The following is a 7463-nucleotide window of genomic DNA, read 5'->3' on the forward strand; positions in this document are numbered from 1 at the left end:
TGGTTACTATGGATACCAAAGTGGAGCCTGGGCAAAAAAAGAATTTTGATTTTTGAATGTTAACATTTTGCTACCATTCTTGAATTTTAAAAAAAAAAAAATCTAAAATTGCTTTAATTGGAAGTATTTAACACCTACTGTGAAATGGGTTTGATTATGTCTAGACAAGCATAGAATTTTTAATGCGTGTGTCTTTGTTACCCCCCAGATGTATCTATTTTCCCACTTTGAAAAGAAAGAAGTTCTGAAAGCTTACAGTCCATTTCCTGAACATTGACAAGAAGCAGAGCATTATACTTCATTTGAGCATATTTATATTCTTAAGGTTTGGGTAAACAAATAAGAGGGTTAAGTGAAACTAGAGAGAAGGCCAAAAAAAGGAGCAATGATCTTATCTCTGATGTGATGAACCTATATATTTGGGTGTTTCTATGTGTATCTATGTGTGGGCTAATCTTGGTTTATGTACTAGGATAGAAAAAACGAAATAAAATGGAAATTATTATATCTTAAAAAAATTACCTAGAAACTTAAGACTAGTTTTCAAATGGCTTGCTTAACTGTAAGATAATTGATCAATTTTAGTTTCAGTAATTTTAAAGCATTTTTTAGGTAAACTGCTTTTCGAACTTTGAACTATAAACTAGTATATTTAAGAAGTGAAGCATAATCCATGATTTTTTCCAGTCTCCTCAGGATTAATTTCATGTGTATGAGAGAGACGAAGTGATTTTTTTTTTTGTTTTAATCAATACACTTTATTTTTTTTGAAATATAATTGACATATGACATTATATTAGTTTCAGGTGTACAACATAATTCAAACGTTTGTATATATGTATACATGTGTGTATATATACACACGCACACACACAATCACCACAATAAGTCAAGTTAACATAATTTTTTTGTGTGTGACGAGGATTTTTGATAGTAATAATACTAAGTTTTATAGTAATGCCCACATATGGTTGTCAAGTATTCTCTTCACTGAGTCCTTCTGCTTTTTCCCCACTCTCATTTATAATCCATTTCTATAAGTTCTTTTGATTTTTAATATAATTTTTTTCTCAAATTTATCTACATCTTTCCGTTTCATGCAACCCTTTTTCTATCATCGCTTTTGTACTGCACTAGCCACCTACATAGTCTCCATGCTTTTGTTCTTGCCCACCTCTAATATAATTCCCTACATTTTGGTAGAATATGATTTGTAAGACAGATCTGATTGTGTCACTCTCCCACTTGGAATACAAAGGGATCTTAGAATGCTCAGCATGAAAAGCAAGATGCATAACATGGTTTACAAGTTTCTACAGGTTCTGGTTTCTGCTCGTCCTCCTCCCACCGCCATACGTACTCCCTAGTCTCATATGTCTCCATGTTCTCTATCATGCAACTATATGGCTGACTTCTGTGGATATGTCATGTTCCCTCCTATGTCAGGGTCTTTGAACATGCTGTTCCATGTGTCCAGAGTGCTCTTATCTTTTTCAACTTAGCAGTTTCATGCCTCATATCCTTCAAGCATCACTTCCACAGGGAAACCATTTCATATACCCTAGACTAGATTAGATCTGTTGTAGCCTTGTACTTTGCCTTTACTGCAGCGGTCCCCAACCTTTTTGGCACCAAGGACCAGTGCTCCTATGATAATCTAATGCCTGATGATCTGAGGTGGAGCTGAGGCAGTGATGCTAGGGCTGGGGAGCGGCTGCAAATACAGATGAAGCTTTGCTGGCTTAGCCACTGCTCACCTCCCACTGTGTAGCCCAGTTCCTAACAATCCACGGATTGGTACTGGTCTGCAGCCTAGGAGTTGGGACCCCTGCTGTACAGTACCTTTCACAGGCTGTAATAATGAATTGTACTATTTGAACTTTCATAGTTCGAAAATGCAAATGTGTACAAAGATGCTGTCTCTGCATTTCTGCTGGCTAGGATTATCTCCTGGGATTCCATGGTGCAACGAAATCTTGCCGCAAATGACTTCCAGAATGTTTTCTTTCTCTTTCAGATAAATGCTATTTTTTCAGTTCAAGAGCTTCCTATCTCCACTGCCCCCTACCCGCCCCCCCTCCCCCCAATCTCCTTTCCCTGTCTCAGGGGGATATGAGTTCTTGGACCTGAGAGGGAATGAGGTACTCTGTTCATGATTTTCTATTCTCTATGACCTGTGCTGGAATCCACCTGCTTTCCTTTTTTCCTTCCTGTGCTGTCATTTCCTGCTACTACTCCTGATCCTACAGTGATGGCCGATTGCCACGTCAGTGCCCTCTGTCTTATCCTAATCTCTACTACAGAGGCCTGCTGACCTGTTTTTAAGACTTGTTTTTTTCTTAGTTGGAGGGGGTCAGGGGGTTGCTTTCAAACTTAATTGGCTTTTTATATCCTGCTGAGTGTGCTGCACTCTGTGAAGCTGCCCTCAGGCTCATCTACCTAGGATATGGCTCCCTGAACCATAGCTGCAGCAGCACCGTGACGCTATGGTAGAATTTGGCTTTCCTATGAGCCTTGATTTCTTTCCAGAATGCAGCAGAGGAGATGAGGCCTTGCTCTAGCCCAATTTATCTGTGGTTTTCTCAGGAGGAGGCAGAGCAATCAGCAAGCTATACCAACTACAGGTTTACTCTCTTGCTTTCTCTCCCAGTTCTGAAGTTCTTCAGTTATTTACTTTCAGTTACCCTAGATGAAAGCTGGCTCTTCCTTGATTACCTTTCTAATATAAAGTTATGGATAAACTTTGTATCCAACTCCTTAAGGATTTGCCTTCTCCTGACATTCAAGCTTTTATTTTAAATCTTTTCTCATTGTCTTTAAGACAATTGTTCCCTCAATGAGATTTTCAAAATCCATTCAGAATCTCAATTGAATTTTTTTTTAAGTTGATTTACTTTCCCAGGGCGTCAAGGATACTTTTGAGAAAGAAACACTTGGTTATTTTGCAAAATGTTATCTTTCTATAGGTGGTTAATTTTTGTATTGTTCACAGAACTCTCTAAGGTCAAGAGTCAGGTTTTTGTACATCATTGTATCTGTTAGCCCATATTAGAGTTCTCTGTTAATAATTATTGAAGAAATGACTATATAAATGTGAATCTTAGCAAAGAAAAATAAACTTATACTTCACTATTAGTAGGTTGGTTCCAATACTCTATGTGGGAATCTCATATGCTCTGTTAGAGCAGTAGCCTGACCTTGGGTCTACCTGTCTCTACCATCTCCGCTGGAAGAGTATTTTATCTCGCTCTCTGGTCCTGTTCTGAGAGCCGAAAGACCATTGTCTTCTTTCGTCTCTGGCTACATGGAAAGAAGAACAAGATTAAAAAACAAAAAACAAAAAACAAAAAAACAAAAAAAAACCAAAAAATGTATATTTGCCAGAAAAAGCTTACAATCCACAGAAAGGGTCCAGAAAAGAGAGGAAAACACCAGAGGTTTGGCTAAGCTTCTTTTCAGGCAAAAAAAAAAAAAAATGTTATGGGCCACTTTGTTTCAATAGTTGTGTGGAAGAAAGAGGAAAAGAAAAGAAGCATGTTCATTTATTTTGTTTTTAATGTGCAATGACTTATCATTTGTAAATGTCTCCCAGCCGATGACTTAGAATCTGACTAGTATCCGTTTTTTGGCGGGGGTAGAATAGAAAAAAGAAGATGGAGAAAGCTCTCCCTGCTGTATTATTTTGCTTAAGCTTTTATAGGAAAGACTAAGCCTAAACTGGCCCAAAGAGCAACCAGTTCTTTCACCGTGTGTGACAGCAAACAAATGTTAGGGCACGGCTCTCTGATGGGAACATACAGTTTTGGGACTTGGAATCTAAACATAAAATAGGATTCTATCTTATTTCTCCGCCTGCTTTTTACTATTGGCTTTTATAGTATGAAAAATATTCCAGTGAAATTTCTATTTTAGAGGTCAAGTCCCTCTCTGCTTTATTTTGACCACATTTCAGATTTCACAAAGAAGAACATTACAGAGGAAAATAAAACTAAACTGTCTTGAGTCTCACAGTACAGCACAGTTTTGAAAGAGGTTTGGGAAAATAACTGAAGAAACATTCAGGAGGTTTCTTAAGACTACTATGAAATATAAAAGGCCCTAAATTCTATTTAGATTATAATTTCAGAGCTACAAACAATCACTGAAGTAATTTTGTTCATCATGCATAGTAATCACTTCATTTAGTGATTTGCTCAAGGTCAAACTCTAATTCAGTGCCATTCGTTTTGTCTTTGACTTCCAACTAAGCCAGCCAGACTCCCTGTTCAAGTAAAGTGAAGATAAACACAGAGATGGAAGGGAGAAGAAAGCTGGAGCCAAGGTAGCTGACATATGTGGCTTAAAGAAAAACCCACGAATTCTTGTGAAGATGCCCAAATCTTCCTCGACTAGCCCCTGTTCTCCAACCCCTGGGCCGAAGACTGGTACCAGTCTGTGGCCTGTTAGGAACCGGGCCACATATCAGAAGGCGAGCAATGGGTAAGCCAGCGAAGCTTCATCTATATTTGCAGCAGCTCCCCAGCTCTGTCATCACCACCTCAGCTCCACCTCAGATCATCAGGCATTAGATTGCTATCGGGGTGCTGGTCCCTGGTGCCAAGAAGGTGGGGACTGCATGTCTAAAGGATTCCTTTATTTTCTGTTAGAATCCATGAGTTCTCCATCTAGAAGGATTTCCAACAAATTCCTTTGATTAAGTTAAACAGAGTTCATTTAAGTTGCTTCCAATCAAAGAACACAAAAGGGTTCATTAAGTATCTGTTTTTGTAAATTTTTTTTGTTCTGTAAGATTTCTCAAAATCTTTTGTTTGCTAATGTAAATTTTCAAAAGGAGGCGTGACATACACATGGTGATTCTTATATTTATTTAACCTTTCTCATTGAGTATTGTTGGGTTTTTTTTTTTTTTTTTGGGAGAAAGCACTCTGGAAAACACCACATGACACTTTTGCTGCAGTGTTGTCCCTTAAGGCACTGCCATAGCCCTAGAGCTAATTCTCAGCCTACTTAGAAGAGCTTCCTGAGCCTTTCATATTTATTTCCTACATAAGGGTACTGCAGTGGTGTGATGGGAGGATAGTGTTGCCTCTAAGTTGTAATGTTGCAATAGGATACTGGTAGCAATTTACTTGAGGCATTCTGGTTGAACTCTCTGGGTAGAGTTCCAGGTTTTCGATGATTTTATTTTTGTTGTATTACTGACTGTGGTATGTTCCGAATCAAGATTTTATGCCTCAGCTTTCCAAGAGGTAAAACAGAGAGGAATGATATTTATCTGATATCTCCCTGAGTTCTGGCAGGTTGAATTAGGTAATGCCTACAACATGGCCTGAATTCTACAGAGACGAGACTTCTAAAACACCAACAATAAATGTTTGTTAAAGAAAAGACTGAAAAGGACTTTTCATGTATTTTAATCCAATGTTTAGGTAATTGCATAACCAGTCTGTTAAATCCTTTTGAGAAAAGATAAAAATACCAATTCACACCGAGCTCTGAATGTGCTTAAGAAAGTCAGACCTGTGGCAGGGCTGTTCCTTCCCACTAACCCTGGGAGTGGAGACATCAGTCACCCTGCAATCAACATCAGAGGAGGATGTATTTAATAAAGCCATGTTATGGGCCATGTGCATGGCATGTGATGTCCCTACTGCATGCCTGGTGAGGATATATAAATTCTTCATTGTCTTTGGTCAATACTCTGTCTCTTCGTTTTGCCACAGTTGTTTCAACCTGAGGCAGAATGGTTGGGAGAAAGTACGAAAAGATTGAGTAGAAGCCAATGATATATTCTACTCATTTATCGCCATAAAATCTCTCACATTCAGCCTTCCCTTTGAACCAATGTGGTTTTGAATATTTATGTGAGAGACACTACTCCAAAGCCATGGCCTCCTTCATTGGTCTTCACAGAGAGGATTTCTACAGACAGAAGAATGCTCATGAAGGGAGTGAGTCTGTTGCTTTCTCCACTATCTCGAATGCTCAGCACAGGGCCTACAAGTGGGAGCTTGGTGAACTCTGAACTACACAAGGGTGGAAGCAGTGATAGGTGAGCAGCGTCTACATGAGGAAAAGGGCACTGACAGTGACACCACTGAATCTTTAAGGAATAGGGTGGGTTGGAAGTTGATGGTATTGGTGCGTATAAACCCCTACGTTCTCTACCTCTGTGGGAATCTTGGCCACTCTTGGTAAGGAAGGCACAGTAAAAGCAAATAATTTGGCCATCCCTTAGATAAGGTTTCAAAACTTGTTATTAGCTGTTGCTTCTCTGCTTGGGGGACTCCCAACAGGAATCATATAGTTACTCAGAAACACTCCCAAATGGAAAATAGTACTTTTAATGTCAACCTGAATGTATCAGTTGGTGACATGTAGATGATGCTTGCCTCTCTTCCTTATAAAATTTCCCAGTGTACCTCACATCTGAGGTGAGGTGCTCTTTCATGATGTTTGTTCATTAATCCATTTATTCAACAAGTACTTGTTAGGTACTACTGCATGAAGTACTTCCTTATTTTTTGGTAATATAAAGACAACTAGGATACATCCCCTTCCCTAAGGTATCTCCTATAGTAGTTGTAAATTTAGACAGTAAGAAGTAATTTTAACTTCACCGTATGGTTTGCTAAAATAGGTAAATATCTGAGGTAATGGACATGTTATTTAACTATATATATTGTACATTGTACATTCTAAGTATCTTACAATTTTATTTGTCAATTATACCTCAGTAAAGGTAAAAAAAATAAAATCAAATGCAATTAGGAAAAAAGTGATTTTAATACAGTGCTCAAGGTCACATAGTGATTAAATAAGTAATCTAGATTGAAACTCAGGTTGGTCTGGCCACAAAACCTGAGCTTTCTTTATGTTGCATACTGGCCGTCATACCTCCCTAACTGGCCATCTTTAGCTGGACACGGGATGGGATTGTGATCCAAGGCCACCAGTTGATTGACTGGTTGGGATCCAGTCAGATTATCTGTTTCATGAATTCCACCAAGGAAAGACATAGATACTCATAGTTGGCACAGAAGTTGAAAGCTGTGATATAATGACAGGGATGGCCAGGATGGGGCATGTGTAAAATGAACACATGGAAAAATCTGTTTAACAGCGAGTGAAGAATAGGGTGGTTTGCATATAGAGCAGCAGATTGGTGTTAACGGTTAGATGGAGAAAAGAGACTTGGTAGCTACCTTTTAGTCTCAATGTCTATAAGGCCATTTCCCAAGAAAGTGTCAATGGCATCATTACAATCCATGAATGAAAGTCAGTTTCTGTTTCTAGATGCCAAAATGTTTCAGCTGAAACATATCCTACATGCCAGACATTGTACATATAATTGTACTAGTCTTCATAAACTCCTCCAAATTCAGTAAGTATTATGACGAGTTTTCTTATTGTTCCTAGCTAACAAGAATGCATAGATAGAAGCCAAGAAACTTGCTCAAAAA

This window comes from Pteropus alecto, unplaced genomic scaffold (assembly GCF_000325575.1).
Source record: "Pteropus alecto unplaced genomic scaffold, ASM32557v1 scaffold25, whole genome shotgun sequence".
In the NCBI taxonomy this organism is placed as follows: Eukaryota; Metazoa; Chordata; class Mammalia; order Chiroptera; family Pteropodidae; genus Pteropus; species Pteropus alecto.